Raw genomic sequence first — 24,389 nt, 5'->3', positions numbered from 1 at the left:
ACCACCTGATGCAAATCATGATACAAGTGGGTTAACATACAAATCCCCCAAGCATATTGGCTGTCCTGTGTAACCATGCACTCTAGAATCTAGCCCCATCCCATCGTGAATCTATGAGATCTCCTGTTAGGATAGAGAAAACCTCCTACCAAACTAGTTAGGACTGAGGGCAAAGGCTCGAAGAACTGCACCATGTACTCCCAAAAAATATTGGGTCCCGCAATCTCATCACTCCCAAAGACCCTCTGCAAGGTGTTTGTCCCTCTCACCTCATGAAGATTGTACTAAACCAACTATCCAGTGATCAGGATGCGAAGAATCCTGTATACATCCTTGGGTGTCACTGTCATCTCTCTAGTGTGCAAGTGGGATGTGTTATGGTCACTATGCCACCTCTCAGCCAACACAGTCATTAAACCCCTATTCATTCTATACTCCAACTTGAATAGAATGTGTGATAAACCACAGGTATAAATGATCACCCTATCAACATTCGTGAGGTTTCCTCTCATAGAAAAAGTCTTTGAGTATCGCTCCTAAGACATCAACACACCTAGATCCTCTTGCAACGTAATATCAACAAAATGTCAAGTTTTCTTTATCCAATCAATCACATATCTATATGTCAATCAATTATCCTATCCGCTCACTTGAGATTTTAATCAAACTCTTTGGTGCACCTATCATCGATGCTCATCAATCATGAGGTCACGCAATCATCAAAATTTTGAGTTTATATTATTGACGCTCATCAATCATGAGGTCAATCAAACTCACCCTATCAATGACACCCATCAATCATGAAATCATGCATCTAATCTATCAGATCATCAATCTTTGAGTTTATATCATTGATGCTCATCAATCATGAGGTCAATCAAACTCAATCAATCATCTAATCAAGGGAACACATCAAAGCAATCAAAGAAATTGACATTTTCATCAATCAAATTTGCAAAAACAAAAAATTAAGTCTTTGTTTTAAATGTGCCAAAATCGTCATCATATGCGCTAAAATAGAATTTAAATGTGCTATTGAAATTATCAAATGCGCTAAAATCTATCAGATGCACTAATCTAAAATGTAGAAACCCTAACTCATATGCACTAAAACAAAATTCAAATATGCCAAAATTCACATTGAATGCGCCACGACAAAATTCAAATGTGCAACAAGAAAAATCGAATGTGCTAAGAGAATTCAAAAGCACCAAAAACAAGAAAAAGGGCATAAAAACGGAAAACTCGCAAGAAAATTTTTAAAAACTCAAAAACTTGCTCAAAAATAAAAAAAATTCAATCAAAAGTGGTTAGAAATCGACTTACCAAAGGTCCATACTCCACTGGCCTATTGAATTGATGAACTTTCTCAAATCAATGAGTGTGATAGGGTGACACCATTTTCTCTAAGCTCCTCTTCTCTCCAATGCTCTATTCACCAAATGACAAATGTGCAAATGAGGTGGAAAGTGCCCAAACCTCCAAGGCTTATATAGCTAGTGGGAGTATGTGAGAGGAATGTGTCATAGTGATCAATGTGTGGGGCATGTACATGTTGGATGTGTAATCACATAAATTTTAAACTAATCAAATAAAAAAATTAATAGGGAGATCAATTTCGCAAAAAATCCTAAAAATTAAAAAAAATAAAAATCCTAAAAGTCGAAATTTTAAAAAAAAATCCTTAAAAATAAAAAATTTTAAAAGACCAAAAACACCAAAAAATTAATTTTAAAAAATCATAAAAAATAAAAAAATCATAAAAAATCAAAATTTTCTCAATTGATCTCTCGAGGGGGCATCTATCCGTAATAAAAAAATGAAATCTTTGTCCAGGCAACTAATCGAATTTTTCTTTGAAACGATGTATTGGAAACACATCATCTCAAAGAGGGGCAAAATGTATACACCTCAAAATTGGCTTGAGATAATTAATTAAATACATGTTATTTAATTAATAATTCCTCTACCTATGAATAAATTCTTTAATTTATTTATATGGTTCATAACATTTTATTCCTCTTATCCTAAGATCATTTCCATATCATCTAACCAATTTGTCCTATCTTGCCACATCAACATGTGTCTCATAAATTAAATATCCCTAAATATTTAATTGATCAATTATCCTCAACCAGTTCAACACACTAAATGGACACATGGCATTTGTAAAAAATTGAGAAATTAAATTTACTAAATATTTAATTAATCAAATATCTCCAACAAACTTGGAAGAGACACATGGCATCTTCAACCAACTGAGGACACTTGGCATTCCTCTCTCTTCTCCATCCTCCACATAGCATTTGTTTCCTCTTGACGGAGCAAGATCCACTTTTCTCTCATCTCCAACCATTCAATTCCTCAAATCGCATTTGAACCATCCATATTTGCCACCTAGGACATGGGCTATGGAAAATCTATAAATAGGATCTCGTTTGCACAAATCAAGGTCTAGATTCTAGAAGCATTTTTAGCAAGCATAGAGACCATTTTAGCAAATCTTTAAGCATTTTCATAGTAGCATAGCAGACCATTTTATCATAGATCAATATGTAGAAGCATTTTTAGTATCATGTAGATCTTAATTTGCATATCATCTAACCTATCATCATATAGTGTAGGAAGAGTTTTCTTGCATTTTGATATATCTCATTATTTAGGTTGTCATTTTGAAAGCCAAGTGCACAAAATCTGAGAGCAAAATGGTTTAAAGAATCCTTAAAGATAGAGGACAATGGGACACTTCTAAGAAGGTAGAATTTTAGTTTATTTACTCAACTTGATTTCAATTTAAGTCTCGTTGATGTGTTTAGGATGTTAAGCGATTCACACATAATTCTTGATCACAATACCTTCTGCGATAATGTCTGCAAAATTGTACCAGACAAGCTCCTTTTCCCTTCTAAGCAAAAAAACCAAGCTCATTTGGAATTATCCCACCAAATTATCACTATCATGACCATAAATGAAGGCCAACATCGAAAACACATTCTACATGTCATCTTTAAAATTTGTAATCCCCATAAGGAAGTAGGGCAACACTATTTCATTTATGCTTTTGTTCATATCCTCATTGCAAAACAAAAGTGCCACATCCTTGCCTAACCAATACCATTCCATATTTTTGTTACTGAAAAATTCTATTGCTATCAGTCATAGAGAATGCAGAGCATGTCCCTAATGGTGTTTTGGCTGATGAAAAGCTTTAATACCCTCCCTCAAATGATTCCTTCATGCTTGTCAAAATTCATTGCACATAAATGTATCAACTAAGGGCGTGGATGCACGAAGGGTAGTACTAGGAAATACCGCAGTTCCAAAGTCTAAACCCTAGAGTTTCATTTCTATTTTATTTTACCCTTTTCATCATTCTTTGCATGACACCTTCATAGAGGGTTTTGGGACTCATATGTAGCTCAGGATCATGAATTTGGTCTGTAAAATCCTTAACCAATACTGGATCTTTGTGATTTTCTTACTTCAAAGACCTATTGTTTTCTACTACTGCCCTTTGTGGTATTAACACCAAGGCATACAAGATGTCTCCATAAATATCTACATACTAAACGAATGCCAAAGCCCCCTGTATTCATCCACTAGAGGATGCTCCTCTCGTAGCCATTGTATAAAGAATTGCTTTCAAACACACCTATCTATGATTTTTAGTGTTACTCTTGAAATTCAGATCTTCAACTTCACCAAATTAACACCTCAACTTTTCTTTGCAAATTTTCCCTACTTATCTTTTTCTCTACTTGCTAATTAGTTTGCAGAATGAATGCAAAAGATGGTAAAGTTAATATTTCTATGGTAGTTGTGAAGCTAGTTTGTGTAAATTAAATGCAACTTTTTTGAAAACACCCACAATCTAGGAGGTACATGCAACTCATTATGCTGCTAATTTTGAAAAATGAGGCGCTCTAAAAGGAAACAAAAGGGTAACATGCAAGCTTTGCATGAATTTTAGTTTCAAAAATGGTTAGTTAGGGTTGTTTCATCTAATGATTGTAGCTAAAGGGGACACCACAGTGGCAAAATTTGGGTAGGACACCTAACAGCTTGTACCTAATGATACTTATTGAAAACAACACACCACACAATTCAAGAAAACTAACCTAATATTACAAGTTTGAAGAGGGTAAGGGATTTAATAAAAATGTTTTAAATGAATCATGTTAACTGGGATTCTAAGGGTTTTCCCAGAATTACTTTATTTGCATTTAATAATACAAAATAGACCACCCAATAGAGCATCAAACTTTGCGCAATGACCTGGCTTGGTGGCAAGCTCATCATATTTCAAAACTAAATCACCTTCTTTGAACTTGAGGTATGATGTCCTTTTATCAAACCAAACTCCAATGACAACTTGTTGATGGATTACTAAAGCATCGAAGGCCTTTTCTAGAGACTCCTAGACATCTAATAAATTTGCCAACCTCACATTCATGGCTCCATCTTCTTCTATTTCCAGGGATTTGAGCAATTGATGCACGAGAATCTCCATAGAAATAGGTAACACAACCTCTTTACCATACACCAATTCATAGAGAGATGTCTTCAACACCTTATTGGGTGTGATGTGATTGGCCCACAAGGCAATCTACAGATGTTTAAATCTCTCTGATAAACTAAACCTAAATGTTTAATTAGCCTAATTAGATTCTTATTTGTTGATTCCGCCAACCCATTTACTCGAGGATAATAGTTTGATGAAGTCTTGAGAAAAATTCCATGATTCAGTGCAAACTTTTACATCTTATATTTGATAAAAGTCACACATTACAAGAGATGATAGTTTTAGGAGGGCCAAACCTTGCTACTAGTTCCTTGAGGAAATTAACTATTTCATATTGAACTAGCAGCTTTCAGGGGCACTACTTCTAACTAGTGGGTGAAGTAATCTATTGCAGTTAAAATCCACTTATGCCCAATGTTGGATGCAAGATTGATCACCCTTATAAAATCTAAAGCCCATTTGACAAAGAGTTCGTCAATTACAATCAAAATCAAAGGCATGGTAAACTTATTCCTTTTTTCAATGAATAATTGACATTTCTAACACTTTTTAACCAACTGATGACAATCTATAAATAAGGTAGGCCAAAAATAACTTGCATGCATAATTTTGGAGTGGTGGTCTTTTGAGAATAATGTCCTCTCGTAGGACTAATAAGTATCTCATCTAAAATCTTTTCTGCTTGTGCTTTATCCACACAACGAAGGAGGACACCATCAAAATTTATTTTGAGCAACACCCCTTCAACTAAAGCATATCTAGATCTTTGTAGCCTAAGAAATCTTCTTTATAATGAAGGGAGATCAGACAAATTTCTACCAATCTACATAAAATTTATCCGATCTATTATACAATCTCCTTTGAATGTAGATTGATTAACCAACACAAACTCTTAGGCCCCTTTAAATGCTGGAAACTCATTTTGTTTAGCCAAATATTTTCAAAGTTGTCTTCCATGGATAACTTTAGTTGGTCAAACTTCTACATCATACTCTACGATCTTTGTGATCCAATTGTCTCTCTTTTTTGTGATTTCCACTTCCATTATATATTCTCACACACTTGAATGTGCTACCTATATCAAAACCTTTTTTCCTGCAATCACGCGTCAAAACTCCCTGAGGCCTTTGATGATGGAAAAATATTTCTTCTCAACAAAGTTATAATTTGTTTCATATCCCTTAAGGGTCCTTGAATGTAAAGCAATTAGATGCTCTCCTTTATAATCTTCATCTTTTTGGGTTAGCATTGCAGTGATAGTATGTTCACTTCCATACACATACATAATAAAATCTTTGGAAAAGTATGGATTGACTAACACTAGAGCAAAGGATACAACTTCCTTGATTTTCTCAAAAGTTATTCTTCCTTCAAAAGTTCACTTGAATACTTTCTCTTTCCACAACATGAGAGTGATTGGCCTAACCAATTCGTTAAAGTAAAATATAAATCTCCTTACAAAATTCATCCTTTTGAGGAAATATTGCACTCCCTTTTTATTTATAGGCAAGGGTAATTATTTGAAGGCCTTAATTATTTTGGGATCAATAGAGATTCCTTCCCTTGATACAACATATCCAAGGAGTTTCCCTTACAAAACTCCAAATAGACATTTCTTGGAGTTCAATGATACCTCAAACTCTTGACACCTTTGAAAGATCTTCTTAAGATGATCAAAACGATCTTTTTTCTTTAACAACACTGTAAGATCATCTAGATAAATAAGGATGATTATGTCAATCAAATACTTTAAAGCAATATCCATTGCACGCTAGAAAGTGACTCCATCATTTGAAAGACCAAAAGGCATCTTAGCATATGCAAAGGTTCCCCACTTATTAGTGAACGTTGTCTTGTGTTGGTCCTCTTCCTTCACCAAACCCTAGTTATATCTAGAGAAAAAAATGAGCAATGAAAACATCTTAGATCCTGTAATTGTCTGCAAGATCTACTCCATAAAAGGCAATGGATAATGGTCTTTCAAAGATGATTTGTTCAAGTCATGGATATCCACACATAAGCTTATGTCACCATTTTTCTTTTGGACCGACACTAGATTGGATACTCATGTGCTATGTTTGATGGGATGTATGACCCAAGAGTCAATACGCTTCTTCAATTCCTGTCATAAGAGACTCAAACTTAGGGTTAACTGACCTCTATTTTTATTAGATCGACTTAGCTCCTTGAACTAACTCTATAGTATGTTGAATAATTTCATGATCACATCCTTTCAGATCATCATAGGTCCATGCTATGACTCCTTCATATTCATCACATAAGGATATAAGTCAGTCTCATTCCTTCTAGGGTACCTCTTTTCCAACCTTTATTTTTTTGTCATTTTCAACATCAAGGTTAGTGTATCTCCTTTGTCATTGGCAAACTTCCATTTTTCATTCCTTGCATCATCACAATCAAATGGATTCTCTAAGGTTATTAACCCTCTAGGGAGCTTATTAATTTGGATAATCTAATCTTTGTATGCTTCCTCGATCTTAGGTTGCAGGTGTTCTGCAAACTTGCTAGCTTGTTGAATGAATACAATAATTTGAGAATCGATTTAATTTTTTTGCCAATTTTGATTGTTATCTAGTACCAATGGCCTCATAATCACTCGCACCAAGTGTTTGTTTGTGAGAAAGTCTATCACTGGGTTATTTTGAGATCCAATTGTGGCTAATCGATTTGCTTTAGTGTTTTAATTCCTCAAAACCACTTGAATGCCAAAGGCTTCAAAACCTTCCATCAAATCCCAAACTCTGTGTCGGTAAGACCTCATACAAATATTTTAAGTAGCAGAGGTATTCTGCACTCGTTTGACAACCAACTTGGAATGCATCAATACTTTCAATTGCTTGATCCTCATTCACTTAGTAAGGATGAGTCCTCTAACTAGACATTTATATTTTACTTCATTATTTTCACAAGCAAATTTAAAGTAGAAATACCTTAATATTTTCTTTCCAGTCAGAGAGGTTATACAAACACTAGCTCCAAAGCTAGTTTTACATCTTGCACCATCAAAGTCCATAGGCCATAGCTTGGATTCATGATCATCCTTATTTTTAGAAACATTCACTTTTTCTTTGGTGACTAGGGGAACATGTTGGTCTTCATCATAGATCACATATGTCCGTAGACTGGTAGCATAATAGTTTCTGAAAGGGTCACAATCTATGAATTGATTTAGTAAAATCTCTTCCTCTTCATTCCTATCTCTAGTTATATTCTCTTCTTCCAACATCTCGACACAACACATTTCATTTTTAGAGAAGGAAATATGGGTAGGTTCAAAATTCATCATAACATCATCTGCAATATGTTTGGAGAGAAAGGACTCTAACAATACTTTCAATTTGGACCCATACCTGGTTCTTAGGATTAAGTGGGACCAATCAAGGGACATATAGCCACCAATCTTTGCAGTAAAATCTTGGGATAAACAAAGGCCAAAGATGGGGGGGGGGGGGAATCAATTATATCCACCTCTTGGGACATTGTGATACTGCTCGTAAGAATATAAGGTCAAAGTAAGTCCAAATTATTTTGGCTAGCAATCATCTCTATGTTTAGGTTTGACGATATAGCCTGAAGAGGAGTAGGAACATGAATGATCTGATTCAAGGGTTGAGGCTAACCATTCCCTTTAGTGCCTCCTTGATACCAAATTTACTGGAAAGGCAACATTATGCTTTGGTAGCCCTAATACAGAGGCCTTAAAGGCATCACTTGTTGACACTTAATGTTGATGATCTCATTTGAGAACATTTGCAACAAGTTCTTCATGTTACTTATCTCTGTGACCAACGTGGGTGATGGAGCAACATTACATTGTTGAGCATTCAAAAATACATATAGTGACGGAGAAGGTGCAACCGTGCTAGGAAAAGCTTCCACTAGAGGTTGAGCTTATAGTTTAGGAAACATGTGTTGATCAAATTATTTTCTGCTCTTATTGCCAACTCGTATGCCTGTGGTAAAGTATTGCCTCTCAGAGACTAGATCATTACTAATACATCTGGATTAAAAGCTCCAAGGTAGAGCAAAAAGGGCATAGCAAGAGAGGGACAAGCCACTAAGGGAATTCTTTCCTAGGTCTTATAGAATTGGTGTTGAAATCTACTATTGATTCTTGCGGAGCTCTCTTGATGGTTATCAACTGCTGCAACAAGGATGATCGATCTCTCTTTTTAGAAAATCTATCAAAGAATCGGTCTCAAAGTTGGTCCCAATCCACTATACAATTTAGAGTCAAAGATCTATACCAGTCTTGTGCTTTTCCTATAAAAGAGGTGAAAAGCAACCTAAGCACAATATTTTGTTCTATGATATTATGAATAGTATAGACATTGAAACTACATCTTGTAGGTGTTTAACAGGAATGTTAAAATATTTTCCACTAAAATTGGGTAAAGATTTTAATGCAAAAGTAGGGAAGGGATCCCATTGACATGGGGGGTAGGAGGGATCCGTGAGATTCCACTATTCCAAGTGATAGTTTCTAGGTAGTGGACGAGCCATATGTGGTTCTGGTTGTGCTTGAATTCATGTTGCAACTTACCTAGTGGCTTTGTCTTGGGCTATAGTTAGTAAATGAGGTAGTAGAAATCTTGAATTCTGGGTGGTTTGTGACCTAGTAAGAAGCTTGTGACTCATATACCTACTTAAGATCTAAACTTTGCCTCCCATCAAATGTGTTAGAAAAAGAATTGTTGATCCCTAAAGTTTACACCTATGAGAAAACAATCTTTTGGGAAGTTTAGTGAATGAGGGACTAAATGTGCTTCACTAAACAACCTCCAAGATTTTAGAAGCCGACTCTTTAACTAGTTTTTGATAGAAAAAGGGAAAGAAATAACCAAAAAAATTAAATCTATATCTATGACAGAATGGCAAAACTTTTGCAAAATTTTTAAAATATATTAAAAAAGATAAGAAGTATGCAATTTTTGAATTATAAGCACAAAAAACCACTATCTCTTCATTGCTATAAAGGGAACAAAATGCACAAGGTCATAAGACACATAACATAATATTTTGATCTTTCTGCGAGAAGCATCTATTAAGGCTCACTAGAGTGCAGGTTTCTTAACTAGTTCAAGCCAATATTTATTTAATAGCTTTCAACTCACCAAATTGACATGATGTAGTATCAAATCACAAACATTATAGACCACCAAAAGAGTGTAGCAACACGATTCGATAACCCATATATTTGAATTGAAATCATAAGAGTTAGAAAGTAATACAAGTTATTCCAATAGCTTGTGATATAGAACTTTAAATCATTCATCAAATAGAAATCAAACACACATGAGAGGCAAACCAGGCACACTCTAATATGCTTTCTTTCATGATCAATAAAATAAAACTAAAGTTTGTGAAATGATAGAGTCTATAAATCCTACTAAAAGCTAGTGAACCCCTTAATACATAATGCTTGCGAGCTTAAATAGAACATAGAACATCTAACGACCAAGAAAAATGCAATTGAAAAAGGCTTTGCATATCTGCCGCATGTAGATGTCATCATGAAGATTGTTGCAACAATCTTGAACCCACGATTCCAACTTCATTATTATCTCCTTGTACACATGGTGAGTGGATCCACCTGGATTAATTCACCATCCTCGATGTAATGGCTTTGAATATTGTTGCCTCATTTTTCTCATTCCTTTATTGTTGTTAACTCATCTGAAAATTAGACACATGGAATGCGAGCAAAGTTCGTAAAATCCTCCCTTTTCCCTTCTTCTCAAAATCCCACAAGGGTGATACCTGGCAACCTTCGAGGTGAGTGCCTTGAAAAGAAAAGCCTTAAAAATGAAAGTGCACGAAATCAACAAGTGGCAACTTGGTGTGCCTTAAGAGAATCTCGAGTCGCGACATTGCAACAACTCCACCAAGCCACCAAGTGGCACTTTTTAGTGCGGCTTATTATAATCAAAATTTAGTCCTTAGGCTATAAAAGGTTGAAATTAAATAAAGGTAAGAACCACAAACTATAGAAAAATATTACTTTTATGACTTAGCCTCCTACATAATGTTGTAAATAGATCTATACAAGAGTCACAACTTAGAATTCCACAAAGGTGTCCCTCATGGGAGTTGAACTTGGGTCTCCACATTGAGAACTCAATGTTTTAACCAACTAAGCTCAACCCCTTGGACGTCTTAAATTATTTAAATTTTAATTATATAAATATATGATTAAGTTATTAATTCAATTAATTATTAAAGTTGAAAATATTCATTTTCATATTATTATATATATAGAAATTAAAAAAATATATTGTTAATATATGTAAAGGAGCCGTAGTTTATGTCCCTGTGGTTTACAAGGGTTTTAGGAGATAGAGAATACGACAGTGAGCGATGTCGAGAAAGAGTTTTGAATTTTAATCGCAGAGCATAAAACAATTTTCCCCAGCCATGGGAAAGAAGAAGAGCTTCTTGAACAAGAGAAACGCTGCAACGTTTCGTCTGGTTTGTAGAGATTCAGCCGACGCGGATCCTTTTGGGTTCTCTGTACACTCAGACAAAGTTTTTACTCGTGTTGATGATGGCACCAACCACGTTCCCGGCTTCTCAGATCACCACCGGAGACCCCACATTGCAACAGATTGTGATTCCATTTTTGCAGATGCCGAAGAGGAAAAAGAAAAAGATTTATATTTTGAAGAAAACAATGCAAAATTTTCAGCCCGAAATAGTCATTCAATCCCCAATCCATACAGCATTGAAGAAGAACGTTCTGGTCCTCTTCCTGATCATGTGAGACGAGAAATTTTAGAGCTGGGTTTACCTGATGACGGCTATAACTATCTGCTTCATATGAGGGGAATTAGGGCTTCTGGAGGGGGTTCTTCATTTGTTCCCAACGCTAAAGCTAACCTCAGTTCCTTGCCTGCTGATGTCAAGGTAATTGACAATGCCTTACTTCTCTTTTGTGTCTGTCCTAAAGGATCACCATTTTTAAATTTATAGAAGTTAAGAGTTCATGAAGTCATCGGTCAAGGTTCCTGTATATTGCGAGCCAGGCCTTTTATGAACATAATGAATATATATATAAGATGCTTGAGGTAAATAAAATAAATATATTAGTACGCCTAACGAGAAGTTTACCCATAGCAGAGAGGAATCTTCCATAGAAGCTGTTTTCTAATATCTTATTATGTCTCAGCAGTTTTAATGATAACACATAAGGATCATTTAATTTGAGCGTACAGCTACTTACATGTTGAAATATGTAGTCTACCATGTTTCACCATCCATCTAATTGACAAAGCTATATTCCGCTCAGTCATTTCATTTCAAATTCTTCTATTGGCAAAGATTTTGCAATTCAAAGAAGTGGGTAGTGGTTCTTGTCACCCCTCGTCAATGAAGTTATTTGCCCTTTGTGAAAGTGCATATTATACTCAACACCCTCACATGGATTGTCAATGAACTCGGTAATTGTGTTGGCCGTTTGCAATACATTCTTAGTCCATTCAAGTTTTCCAGTTTCCTCTAGGGTTAGGTTAAGATAGTGTGATGCACATTGGGTTCTAAGAAGAGTGGGATACTTATCCATTACAAGTCTTCTAGTAGCAAAACAAGCGACGCCATTATTTGTAATTAATTAGACCACATTTTGTGGCCCTACAACCTTATCAAACAATTCAAAACATTTGTAGATTTGGCCTTCTTTGATGCATCTACAGATATTAGGAAGATTGTGTCAATATCACATGAAAAAAGGAAGTTGATGAGAGCATGTTTTTTTATATCTATCCACCAGTATGAAATGATAGTACATACTCTTTGCCCATTCCTTGCGATGTTGGGCAACAATATTGCTCACATCTTGCGCTGTATCCTTTAGTATATCAACCTTCAAAACTTCGTCTGATGGGGCTTTGAACCTAAGATACTTTGCTAGTATGTAGCCCTAGCAACATGGAATGACAGACTAGAATAGTACAAAAAAACTTGTCTGTGAACGTTCTTCATTCACCTTGTACTCTCTAAAGTGAGCTGTAGCCTTTGATGCAAAGAAGACGTTAATGTTTCCCTTTGTGTTTGGCTCACAACTTGCAAAACTAGGTGTAGATTGTGAGTCTTTCATAATTTGTTATTTTAGTTTTGGCTTATCAAAAATATTCACCCTAGACTTTGAATGATTTGATCCGGCCTTTGTGCCTTTGCTTGGCATTTTGGCCTTACTCCTTGAATGTGCCTTAAAAGCCTACCATGCTTGATGTGTTTCGTGCACAAATCCATGCAATTTGCACTCCTATGCATCGGCTATACCAAACTCTTCTCATGTCACATTATTCCCTTGCACACACAATGCATCTCTAAGATGTTTTGCAAATGGATGAGAATCGGGTATCACAATGCTCTCTTTTTCTTCATATCTCTAGCAGAAAGAAGAAAGCATAGAGCAAAGCAACCCTTATAGATTTGAAAATTTTCGCTAACTTTTTTGGATGAAAGAAGTTCTTTGTTAGCCTCGTTGGATGAATGTAAGTGTTTTGTGGGGGCAACATAGCCTCATTGAAATGGGCCCTAGTTGTTGCCACATGCTCAAGTCACGAGTTCTGAGTTTTGACATCACCTGATAGAACTCCTTAGTAACATGCCATTACACCACTAGTTCGTGGCTTCTTGTCCTAAGAGGTGTGACTTCCCTTGGGAGAGCAATGATCATGCTCATCGGAAGAAACCCCATTGCTAGCCAACAACACACCATGCACCAACAAAGTGGTAGCCGCTGGCAACTTCTTGTGTAAGAGGAACCTTTTGGAGTTCTTGACTCCTTCGCCATGTGTGTGGTAGCCACAGGCTATTTTGTGTGATATGGTTTGTTTTTATCCCTGGTAACGATCCGTTATACAGTTTTGATGCTCACAGTAAATATTAAACAGCAAGATAATGATTTAACATTAGCCCAATCAATAGGGACTGAAACATGCATGTAATAGCAGTACTTGTAGACATAGTTTGTAATAAAAATTGCTGGTACACAGTCAGATGTGGGGTTACAAAACAGTATATCCTTCACTTGCTATATATTTGTTTGACCAACATAGGGGTTTTTGTAGATATCAACATCCCTAGGAGAAAAAATCATGAATCACTTACAGAGTGCAGGCATATACATTGCCTATTGATGAGCTTCATCAGAATATCCAATTATTTTGCTATGCCCTGCACCTTGCAATATGTCAAATCTGAGTATGCTATGGCGGTCAGAGTTTTTGCTGGTCTGTAACTTGTTGATGTGGCAATCTGAATAAGGTCTATGCCTGATAAACCAGTGATCTGATGCGCCAATCTAATTATTAGCCTTGCAAGGTGATGGCGCTGTAGATGGTTCAATCAGATTTATGGACTCTCCAAGCTGGGAAATGGGTGTGATTTGCAGCTGGTGATGACTGCACTGAAAATATTTTGATTTGTGCAGTATACTTGTCCAAGGTGTGTCTTCAACTTGGCAGTGCTAGGATGTCCCTTCTCAAGATGGTACGACAATGAAGAAGGCTGCGCTAAGCTTGGCTGGCGTGAAAAAATGAATCATTGTCAAAGTCCACACAAACCTGAGTAAAAGCTGAACAACTCAATTTAGTCACTGCACTCAACAAGGAATGGATGAATTGAGAGGAAAGGGTTTGCGACCTGACCTCTGGGACTGCAGACAAGGGATTTCATCCTTGAATGCAGGTTGCATGAACTCAAAGAGCAATTTTAAAAAATGATAGATTGATGCCAGAATGAGAAATGAAACATGCTTTTATACCTTCCACAATTTTGGGACCATAGGTCCCATTTTCAGGCCCGAGTTTAAGTTTATAAAAGAATTTATATTAATATATTTTCTATTTAAATATTTGTTAATACATATGTCTATATCTGTATAGTGTTAGTTAACACCTATTTTTGTTTGAGGATGTTGGAGGTCAGACATGAGAGAGTGGTGGTACGCATATTAATCCAACACCCATGCTTTCCAATTGTGAGCTGTACAGTGCCTAGGAAAGTATACTCCTTTGGACCACATGCGATCAGCACCAAAACCTTCAACTGATCACAAGATTGGCTTCTAGCAATGCTGAAGTCAAATAGTTGAATAGACTGCTCTTTCACAAATTTCAATGAAACTATGACTTCAATGGCCAATATGTGTAAAAATATGGAACTCACAACAATCTGCATAGGAATAACAAATTGTTCCTTAGGGGCATCTGCATAGAAGTCTAGCCTCTGCAGCTTAGCACTTGCAATAGGCAATATTCACGCACACATTTGAAGCTCACAGCTTTCATCAAGACTACAAGCACATGGAGCCTCCGCAACTTCACTCTGATGGCTGAACTCTTGGTTTGACCACACCAAACTCATGGTGTGCCAATCAATAACCACATTAAAGTGCTTTTCAACAATGCCTAGCACAATCTTGCACAACAATTTTAGCATTCTGTGCAACGAGCCATTTCAAGCAATGACCAAGTCATTGAGTCCAACACTATGCACTGTTTTGTGTTCTATCTCTTGCATACAATACCAAGCTTCAATAGGACACATCGGTTCAACAACACCCTCTCCCTTTTCAGTGCTAGAGCATAGGGGCAAATTCTTATCTTTTGCAAGTATGCATGGTTAAGGTCATTTGTTTAGACATCAATTACACCAACATACTCCAAATTTTCACTAGTTCTTGGATTCAAGGATAACTAATTCGGGTATTTATATTCTTAATTTTTGTAAAGGATTTTGGCTTTACATTTGTAAGTTATTAGCAAGATGTGCATCAACAAGCCGTGCTCTGTGTGCAAATTGTCCCACTTTTAGTGTTTCATCTTTCAATTTTGCTAACATAATGGGGGTGTTGCTCAACAAGAAAGGGCGAAGTGATCTAGATACAATTGTGTAATGGCTCAATATGGCTAGTGGTTTTTCAAATCAACATCAACTAAGTTCTTCATTTCTGCATTAGATGCATCGAAGGCCATCACTTTACAAGAAAGATTGAATGATCCATGCATGAATCCATGCAACTCATACTCATGCACATTGGCCATACTAAACTCATATCATGCAGTTTTATTCCCTTGCACACGCAAAATGACGCTAAGATGTTTTGTGCATTGTTGAGAATCTAGCAAAATGTCTTCACTTATATTTGTGTAAGCATTGTTTCTAAGAAGCGCTTTGGGAGATAGTTTAGGACAAGTGCACATGCTCCCTTTAGCCACGATTTTCCTCTTGTAGGAGTCTTTACTTCAACTTCGACAAGATAGCCAACATCTATAATATTCGTGCTTAGTTTGGCTCCATTTGCATTCGACATTTGGTGGCATCTGGTTCACACAGTCATACCAATTAACTGGCACCATATATATCTGCCACCCAATACAACTATAACCACATGGAAAGTGCACTATACGTGCATGACACTGGTCAGTATATTGTGCAGGGATTAGTAATGGGCTATTGTATAAAATTATAAATACACGCTACTCTAAATTTTGTAAACTAGTCTACAATTGGGCCTAGTCTATTGATTAATCTAACTACTAATGATCAAACTTATATCATCAGGACTAGTTTGGTGGTTGTACTTTGGAGTACCTCTAGCAAATTAGGTGTACGCATTATTCACTATCTCATCACGAGACTATGCTCACATTGTTGCCTTTGTATACTCTTTGTACATTCACACAACATCGAAGGATATAGGACAATATATTCACTACTTGATTGTGGGACAATGTTCCCACCATTGCCTTTGTATACTTTTTGTACATTCACACAACATCAGTGAATATAGGACGATATTCTTAATGCATTTTTGGTGTCTAATTTGCTTCAACTGTGGTAGTATACGTGTAGATATCTTAAATACATCTATCTAAACAAATGCCGAGAGATATCAATTGGAGCTATTTTATTTACCATACAATTATTTTACTTTACTTTCAATTATATTAACCAAATACAGACATTTAAATTTTATTGTATTACATCTAATTTTTATATTTAAATTGTAAACTTATTATTATTATTTACAAAATATTATTAAAAATAAAAAATTATAACTTATCATTATTTTAAAAATTATTAAAATAAAAAATTCCTAAAATATATAATTTAATTGAATTTATTATTCCTAATGTCTACTCATAATTTTGATATTTTTTATTCTATACATTGTAATTATGAAAAGTAGATTCTTTTAATGTGTTTTTTATTTTATTTTATATTTATACATTATCTAAAACTTTTAATTTCTGTGAGAGCATATGTTTGTTTTTATGTGATGTTTATTTTGAAAATATTTATGTTATAGTTAATATTAATATTTTGACCTGTAAATAGTTGTCAAATTGAAATTGAAGCTAAAAGGTAAGAGTTTTTGTTAACATTAACACGCTCACACCATCACACTCCACCCCATGCTGCCATTGCAGAATGCCTTTCAGCATTAATAACAATATTGAAGCAACTTTAGCTTGCCATCAGAAGTAAACCTATTTACATGTCTTAGCCATAACTTTGCCTACATGTAAAGTTGTCCTTCGATTGTAGAGAAAAAATTGGATCATTGGTATCAAAGAATAAAGGATCAATCTCATGTCATCCATCATCATCATCAGATGCATCTGTCTAGGTTCTAGGTATTTAGGGATGAGGTTAAGAATTTTTGTTAGAAAAAAAGATCCTAACCCTAACTAGGGTTAAGGTTATTTTGTTTAAAAATGCCCTAACTTTCAACATTTTCAGTTAGGGTTAGGGTTTTTTGGTTAGCAAAAAGTCCCTAACCCTAACCTTAAATGTTGTTTTTTTTTCCAACATCTGGGGTAAGGATTAGGGTATAAAAAACCTCTTTTAATATTATTTTTTCAAACCTACCTTGTTTATTTTGTTTGTAGTTTAAATTTTTTTTTTTTGGTTGTTAACCTGGGAATCAGGAAGCCTCTAGGGTTCGTACATCTTAAGAGAATCAGGAAGCATTTGCTGAGATTTTGAACCTGCAACCATTATTGGTGTCGTACAATGACTTAACTGGTTAGATTACACCCTGGGAGCCATTCTAAAACCTACCTGATGACCAGCAGCAAGCCTTATTCAAAAACCTCATAATATAAAACTATATCATTTGGTAGTTAATTTTTTTCAAATAAATATCCAAGGGCTAGATGTGAAACAGCAGGTTTGTATCATGCATTGTATGTTGGCTCTGTGCCAAAATATTGTTTTTCCGGTCTCTGAACACCACCTAAGTACTCTTATCTCAATGATGACATACTTTTCCTGGGTCTGGCATATGGAGTGCACCGAATGCACTCTGTAACACTTACACATTGATCTCCATATTTCAAAGAAATGCCTAATCCTTTAGTAGATTTCATTTGACAGTCTTGTGTTTTCTGTGGAAGATACTGAGAATGACCTTTGCAAGGTGCTTGTTTTTCTTTGTGTTACTGCAATGAAACGCTGATTCCTGAGAATGTCTTAATTGTCCTGAAATCACTACCAATTAAATTCAGGAACTGCAGTAGGAAGGGCAAGATCCTATATGAGACATGTTGAACTTTTATATTTCCGGTAGAATCTTCTATAAAAGTGTTGTTTATGCTCAGTAAGAGCTTCATATCTTGAAGTTGGATATCAGTCACTAGTAAAGGAAAGCCTTAGTGTTTCACTGCTTTTGTTAAATTTCAATATTGACAAATGAGAAGGTTTGTTGGTGCGAAAGTTGAGCTTGTGGATGATTTGTAAATGGTAGTGTTAGTTGCAGGACAAGGCATTTGGTCTCCATCTACTTTTCCATAAATGAGGTAGCTTTTTTAATCTAGATGTTATGTCCTATTTTTACTTTCACGGAATGGAAAAGAACCAAATTTAGCTGAGGATTTTTTATTTTAGAACATTTACATAATCATTAATCATATGACAATAATAAGGCTTTCCCAATTGTTGTATTTACAAATAAAAAATGGTGATGGGATTAGAGCTTGTTACCCTATATGCATCTGGCTTTGTCAACAGACTAAGGCATGCCTATTTGCCTGATAAGTAAAGCTGAGATTTAAATAACCTGCAAGAGGTTTTCTCAAAAAAGAAAAGAAAAAATTACAGTTTATTAATATTTTTTAGAAGTAATGAGACAATACAAAATGTTGAAGCAGCCTTTGGATTTACTACAAGCCCCCGAATTAATTTTAAATTTATTACTTGCTTATACAGTCTAATACCTAGCTTTCCAGGGCTGTGGGGTATTTCAATTTGTGTAAGATTTGTAATACTTGGATCTTAGTGGGAAGTTTATATCTAAAAGTTGGAAATAAAATGTACCGTTCATTTAGCATTTTCCATATCCTTTTCTTTTAATTTGTGGCAAAGGTGGACAAAGCTTTGAAGAATGTCAGAATTAAGTTTTGAAAATTTGCAATCAGCTGCAAATAAATATGTAGAATAACTGTTCCAATTATGTTTATTCCTACAAGATTTGTTTTGGGGTCAATTTATCTTCATTAATTTTGATTTTTTTTTTGATTGATTTAGGCTTATGATGCATCTAAATTACAAGTTCAAGCCTGTAATGAAGTTGACTTACATTCAGAGTCTCTGTATGCGGTAAGTTCAAGAACACACTATGTTTGTAACATTAAGAAGGCTTCTGACCCTGAAATCCTTGCTCACCTTGAGAAAAGTGATTCTGAGGTTGATTCTGATGAAGAGCTGGAGGAGGATTTCATTATTCAAGCCAATGAACTGGAAGAAGAAGAGCGAGGAGAAGCTTCTGCCAAAGCACCAGAAATTAGACAAGAACATCTTTGTCGCACTCAATCTTCAAGTGGTCAAGATAACTGTGTTGCATCTTCATTTGGAAAGTGCTTTGATGATGCATATGAATTTTCTACAAGTGATGCAGCAGGACTTGTGCAGGGCAGTGAAGAAAAAAGAACTCCCAGAGTTCTAGATGAGCAGTTTGAACTGGTAATCTGCTTGGATGGAATTCCTGATTGATGAACCGGGTTTGCATAAACTTGTTTCCTATTTATACTGTTTTTTATTTATTTAGTTTCTTTCATAAGTTGTTAGTAAATTCCTGTGAAGAACAACAAAAGAAAAAGATAAGTTTTAACAATAAAATTGTATACAACCAATGGCAGATAAAATAGGAGTTTGCACTAAATAATATGACAGTAAAAAATTCAGGTGTCAGACTAGTAGGATGTAATTTATATCTGTCCCAAGCTGAATAACGTGCCCAATTGCAAATTCATTTTCACTTTTAATGAAAGTTTTTGAGCAGCCACATTGAAATTTTGTTTGTTGTAGTAGTGAAATAAAGAGAATTTGTATGAGCGAAGATGATTATGGTTTAGGGTGTTTGAGAGGAGCTCATGTCATGTGACATTGTTTCTTTATTCTTAAATTTAAATGAGTTTTATGTGGGTATGGCAGCCTACCTATAGGTTTTGTAGTAGCTATTCTTGGATGTAGAAAAATGCTATAAATTCGTTTCTCTGGATTTTGATGCATGATTGTTATGCCTGCTTAGTTTAATTGCTACTATGTGGTATGTATATATCTATAAACTTTGATTAGCTGATGCAGATGTTTTTATCCTTTGAAAGTGTTATGAGAGAATTCATGCATACCAGGTTAAAATTTTAAACACAAAATGACATTTAGGGATTGCTTACCTCGATGCAATTTCTTCTTGAATGTCATGGTTTTCCTAATTACTGCTGTTGGGAGGGCAATCATATGAGACATTAAACTTTTATATTCTTGCATTTAAGGTGTATGTATGGGTGATGGGTTACTTCTCAATATTTCTTTTTTCGCGTGCAGCCCTTGATTAATTTTTTCATTATTTATTACTGTAATGTGATTAATAATAACGTGGTTGGGATTTATGTTTTAGAGGGTCTTGTATTGCTTTTAATAACATGAGAGATTATCTTAGGAGGCATTTGATTTGCATGGTTTAGCAGTACTTTTAAATGTTCATTCCATTACCATGATCAGTTTGTTTTGTTAATACATTCCAATATGATTATGTTTTACTGTAGAATAAAGGAAAACTATTGTTGTGACCATTATCATATACTGTTCTCTATCTGCAATGATGGTAATCAATGTCTATCTAGTTATAGCGTGTTAGGAAGCTCAAATCTTAACCTTATATTATTATTCTGAGCATTATAATAATCATAGTTTAGCTAATTAGTTAATATTGCATTGGGCAGATTCATCCCATATGTATCAGATGAAGTTGTAGTAGTATAATGGGTTTATATTAAGTGTGGACTTATCCCACATGGGTTGAACCTTATAGTTCACTTGTTGTGATGCTTATTTATTGGTGTTGTAATGAATAGAGAATCATATTGATTCATATTTTGTATTAGAGCTTCTGCGCTGAAGGAGGTTGCTCCTTGAAGAGGCCCATGATACTTTATATTTGATTCATGAATATAAGCATATTTGCAGCTATTTTCTGGATTCACTAAGCATCTTGTTCTTTTCACATTTTGTTGTTTCTGTTTTCAATCATCTTTTGCGTATAAGGTTGTTTTATATTGTCTGTTTTTGGTTTTGGCATTACGTTTCCAATTTATTCTTGTATACTTACAGCTTGCTCTAGGGGAATATAGTGATGGTGATGATGCTGCTGCTGATGTCTTTGATTATGATATTATGGGTGCTGGTGATTTTCATGCCCCTGAAATTGATAGTGCAATGAAAGAGTTTCTGACTAATAACTTAGACTATCAAGATTCAAGATAAATATACAGTTCCTGCTGATGTCCACATCCATAGTACTTCAGCTGAAAATTCAAGGCAGAATCCAAACATTCCAACAGTACATGATTATGTCAAATTCCAATCTCAGGATACTACTGTGAATGATGTGATTCGTAAATGTGCTGAGTATGCTGAAATGTATGCAAATGAAGCAGAGGAAGAGAAAGAAATTGTGCTTGTTGAAGAAAGCAGTGACAGTGAAGTGTGGGACTGTGAAAGCATTGTTTCGACATATTCCAATCTTGATAATCATCCTGCAAAGATAGGTGCTCCTCAAAAGCCAGGCAGGAAAGATCTTTTTGAAATTTCCCAAATAAATACAGATTTGAATGGCTCAATGATCTCTCTTCGAGGAAGGCAACAGCTTCCAGTGGACTTTCTTCCCAAGAGGAGGGGTTCTAGCAAGGGGAGAAAGGAAGAAAAGTCAAAATCTGAAACTAGTTCAAAAATTCTGGCACATGGCAGGGTTGGGGAAACACCAGAACAAAAGAAATCACGGAAGGTATTTATGTAATAAATGAACTAGTTAAGTGTTGTGCTTTTTAGTTCGTGCTAACCTGGATCTTACTTTAATTGTGTCATCACTCATCTTGCAGTCTGCAGTGAAAGAGGAGAAAAGAGAAGCAAGAAGAAACAAAAAGGAGCTGAAAGCACTTTATAGAGGTGAATTGCAACGTGCTCAGCATGTTGTTACTGTTGCTGGACCACCTGCCATTCATCTCATGTAACATCAGACTAGGCTTGAACTTTTCCCTGGAGAGGATGTCATTGGCATGAAACAACTTACGAATTTAGTAAATTCTTGACTGAAGTTGCAATTACGGTGAGTGTACCGTAATCATATTTTTCCAATGTAGGGATGCTGATGACACGTCTTTGAGTATTTGATATTTTTGTATCAATCGTAATTAACAATTCATTGATTTTTATGCATTGTCAACCAATGCTGTCACATTTTTCTCTTCATCAGCAATTTCTGATATTTTTATGGGCATTTCCGGGTAGTTCATGCCTATGATCGAGTTAGACATTTTAGGCTGGATGTGAGTTTGATGCTTGTAAAATAGAGACACCCAAGGGAAGGTGATAGTGAGAAAAAGACCAGATTCCTCAAACTGAAAGAAAGTATATGCAAGTTTATTTCAATTTTTAACCTGGTCATATCTTTTTAAAAACTTGAGCGCTGCTATAACAAAAACAATATGGCCAACTTTTTCACATTTGTTAAGTATGATGTAAATAATCTTTTATTATTTCAAATTTTAGTTGGATCATTGTATTAACCATAGAAGCAGATATCTTCAAAATATTGCAATTTATCAGATCCCGTTAGGGTTCTTGATATTTTCATAAAAATGTTGCTAGTTTTTGAATTTCTCGTTTACTGAGATTTTGAGTGAAGAACTTGTTGATTTGTCACAATAATTGTCGAGTGAATTTTTTTTGGCTACAGAACCCTTTAAACTCTGGTTTTTCATTGTATTAAGTGATTAACCATAGAAGTAGATATCTTCAAAATGTTGCAATTTATCATATCACGGTAGGGTTCTTCACATTTTCATAAAAATGTTGCTAGTTTTTGAATTTCTCGTTGACTGAGATTTTGAGTGAAGAACTTGATATATTGCAATATTTGGCGAGTGATTTTTTTTGGCTATAGAACCTTTTAACCTTTGGGTTTTTCACCATTTTTCTTTTATTTTTTCTGCCAAAAATCTGTATTTTTTTAATGTTTTCCTAGGTGTACTTATAGGCTAGAAGAATAATCTCTATTGATCTTTGCCGTTCCTTGGAGAGCATTGCTTACCAAATCAGATATACTTGGCCATAATCTGATAGAAGCTCCACTAATTCTTGCCAAACTCTTTCATACTCTCTAATACCCTTACAAATATTTTATGATTGGCCTTCTGTCAAATCTTTTGAACAAGCGAACTGATACCAAATAAGGACATGTATTACTACTTGTACAATTCTTAAACTTCTTCCATGCCCTTGTCCATGGCAGCAATATTCCATAGTAAGCTTCTGTCAAGTATATCTACCACATTGTTAGGAAAGGCTGAGTTTACCCACTTGTGTACGTTAAAACCTTCAAATATGTACTTTGTTGGTCTCTTTCTCTTTCTTGTTAGTATTTCTAACCCTCACCTGTTCTATCATGTGAGGGTTAGAGGGGTATTACATCCTCCCCCCCTTGGGCTCAACTTACTCTTGGAAGTTGCAAAATACTAAGATGAAAATATCACATATTAGTCCTGAAACTTCTTTAACCAATCTTAAATATGCGTCTTTTCTTAGATATATAGAACAATATTGCTAAATTTCTCATAAAGATGGTTAGCCAGTATGGAGAAGCATCCAAATTCATCTATTAAAAATTCAAAATCCATACATTACTCATAAAGAACAACAAGATACATCATTCTTCACCCATTTAAATAGAGTAACACACTAATTCATTCAATTTCTCTTTAGGTCTGTTTGGCCTGAATTGGATTGCATCATGTATACATATGTTTCTCTATGCTTGTATGAAAATAAATCCAATTGTTACTGCTTTCGGAAGTGGATTGATTGATGTATCTTGATAGATAAGGCCTAGAGAGGCTTATGTATGATTTATGATTTTGATTTTTGAATTATGGATTCATGCATGATTCATTTGAGTATCTATATTGTCGATGCCTATCCTTCCTTGTTATTTGGAACCCTAGGCCAGAGGTGTCTAGGTGCAAATTAGGGAGAGTGGCTCACAATTGGGCTCTGGGGCCCTAAAGTGGCTACTAGGGAAACCTATTGTGAGTTTTGTCATCAAGTGATAATTTAATTAATGAGTTGGGAGGGAAAAACACATTAATAAGATAATTGTGATGCCTCGCCCATGGCCTTAAGTTCTTGTATAGACTAAGGATGGGAGTGGGAAGGCCTATCCGTCTTGAGGACATTGTTATAGCATAATCGAACCTCCTTGTCTCCATGAAATGATTGTTTGGTTCTACATGGGCTATCAAATGGGCATCGGGGCCTTGAGAGGTTGCCAGGGAAACTCATG

General features: G+C 35.3%; 1 pseudogene; it reads left to right on the top strand.

The window, feature by feature from the left end:
• The first annotated feature begins 10,840 nt into the window (after positions 1-10,840).
• On the top strand, positions 10,841-22,487 carry LOC131033787 (uncharacterized; annotated as a pseudogene).
• Positions 22,488-24,389: the final 1,902 nt, after the last annotated feature.

The sequence above is a fragment of the Cryptomeria japonica genome, chromosome 3 (genome assembly GCF_030272615.1).
Source record: "Cryptomeria japonica chromosome 3, Sugi_1.0, whole genome shotgun sequence".
NCBI lineage: Eukaryota > Viridiplantae > Streptophyta > Pinopsida > Cupressales > Cupressaceae > Cryptomeria > Cryptomeria japonica.
The sequence above is the reverse complement of the archived record's forward strand: the minus strand, read 5'-3'. Positions and strand labels throughout refer to the sequence as shown.